This window comes from Triticum aestivum, chromosome 4D (genome assembly GCF_018294505.1).
Source record: "Triticum aestivum cultivar Chinese Spring chromosome 4D, IWGSC CS RefSeq v2.1, whole genome shotgun sequence".
In the NCBI taxonomy this organism is placed as follows: Eukaryota; Viridiplantae; Streptophyta; class Magnoliopsida; order Poales; family Poaceae; genus Triticum; species Triticum aestivum.
In genome coordinates, this window is record NC_057805.1 from 512110338 (window position 1) to 512112795 (window position 2458).

Consider the following 2458-nt stretch of genomic DNA (forward strand, 5'->3'; position numbering starts at 1 on the left):
CCTTCAAATTCTCCTAGTCTTCGAAGTCTTCAACCGTTGTAGTTCCCATTATCATAATGCACGGTAAAATCCTCTTTATTCCGAAGTGGTCTTAGTTGTCCGATATCTTCTCCTTCTTGGAGTGGTCTCATCAGTCGAATATTCGAGTGGTCAAAAGGGGAAAGGGGTATAGTCTAACTAAAAGGGAATATTTGATAAAGCTTAGAAAAGAAGAGAGGTAAAAGATTTTTTTTGAAAATGAAGTTGTAGATAATATCATTCCTATGGGCTTGCCAGTTTCTAGGGGTCACGTCCTACAGTCAACATATGCTCTGATACCATCTTGTAGCGACCTGACCTCAGACGGCCAAGTCCCTGTGCTTAAGTGTCATCCCTGGATCGGTATGCTGACACACATAGTAATCGAGGATTTATAACAGAGGTAAATCACATGTATACCATAACGTAAATACTATTACCTCAATCCAAATAGCGGAAGTAACAACAAGGTTGTGGATTCCCATCAACACCAACGGAAAAGTTGAGTGTAGAAATCGTAACCCTAACATATCACTTACTCGTCGTAAGAATCCTGCAACATGAGACATTGCAGCCATGTAGGTCAATACATTGAATGTACTGGCAAATTCACACCATAGGATAATGATGAATAATAACTATCACTACATGCATATATGGCTGGTGGAGGCTCTATGGTTATAAAGTTTTTGCAAAAAGCCAATTTTTTCCTACTGCAAAGAATATGTTTTATTTAACTACAAAGTTTGTTGAAAACATTGAGAAGGTAAATCCCCCTCCCAATCCCAATTAAAAATTAACAACCCGACAAATTAATTATATAGAGTGATGAGATCAACATGATAATCCAAGAACCAGATACTCAAGATGTCCATAACCAGGGACACAGCTAATCATGATTAGTTTGTACACTCTGCAGAGGTTTGTGCACTTTTCCCCACAAGACTCGATCTCCTCCGTTGGATTTCTCGCACTACATGGTGTTTGAGAAATGGATGACCGAGACACAGTCTTTCAAAGACATTAACTCTTTACTCTGGGTGGACAGTTACACCTACTTTCCCCTACATCTGCTAGCCCACCACTGAAAGAGGTCATGCAACATACTCAACTATGCTAGAGCCCATAATAGCTTGTGGCTGCATACGAAAGTTTCTAGCATGAATAATCTTATGATCCCTTTGAGCCTGGGTGGCGAACCATAGGATGATCACACGGGTACCCCGGGATCTCCTGGGACAACACTGGTATATCCCCAGGTGTCTGGGCAAGTCCACTGGTATATCCCCAGGGTGCCCCTACCAATCCACCCAGATGTGTATTAAAGTAGCCACCTTAAGTTAAACCTTAGTTAACAGTAATCTCTCACATCTTTCATGAATTCTCTCAAATCAACCCACGTCTACGAGCATAGCATAGCACTATAAGCATAACATAGAAGTAACTCCCAGGGGTTTGATATACAGGAGAATAGGTTCTACCTCATCAACTACTTCCCAATACCCACATGTTAAACAGGTCCTACTCATGCAATGTTTGAGGGTTGAAACTAATGCATAAAAACTGGGTAATGAGGGGATATGATCAAAGTGTGAACTTGCGTTGTACTGTTGATGAAGATGATTCGCACTCATAACTCCTGATAGTTCTACTCGTTACATTCCGGTCAATCTATCGTAAGCAAGCAATAGTAACCACACATAAGCAATCACTCAAAAGACCGGAATGAACGAAAAAGACAATTCGGAAAACATCAAAACCATGCAAATAACCCTTGCAACATAAAACAAGTTCTAACAGTACCGAAATTAAGTGAATTTGGCCTTATCAGAAAGTTTAGGTCAAGAGCTTCAATTAGCAAAAAGAATCAATTAAATCGGAGTAATAGAACTCAAGTTACGATCAAACAAAGTTTGAATTCAAATCTGTTTTGAAAACAAATTTTAAATTTTCAAAAACATGTTCTAGTTGATTATCTGAATAGAGGGGATCATAACGAAGATGTGGGCGTTGGTTTCATTCGATTTGGACAATCGAGCAAAAAGTAGTGATCGTTTGAAGATTAGGGACTAATCTGTACATAAAAATATTCACGAATAGGTCCATGCCGTAAAATAGCAGAAAAAAGAAAAAAAAACTATCGAGCGAACGCTTGCTAAACCGATCTAAACAGTGGATGTTCGCTATTTAAACCAACCTAAAGAAATAAACCGGTTAAAAGAAGAAACGAAAACGAAAACCGGATCGGACGGCGGTTTTACCGGCTCGGCCGGTTCGACGATAAAAACCACCGGCGGCATGGTCGAGCGGCGGTTAGCGGATCGGGCTCCGGCGGCGGCGCGGCGTCGGCGATGAGCAGCGCGGGGTGAAGCGGAGGTGCGGGCGTCGGCGGCGAGTGGAGCGGCGGCGGCGCGGCTACGCGGGCGATGGTGGAGCAGCG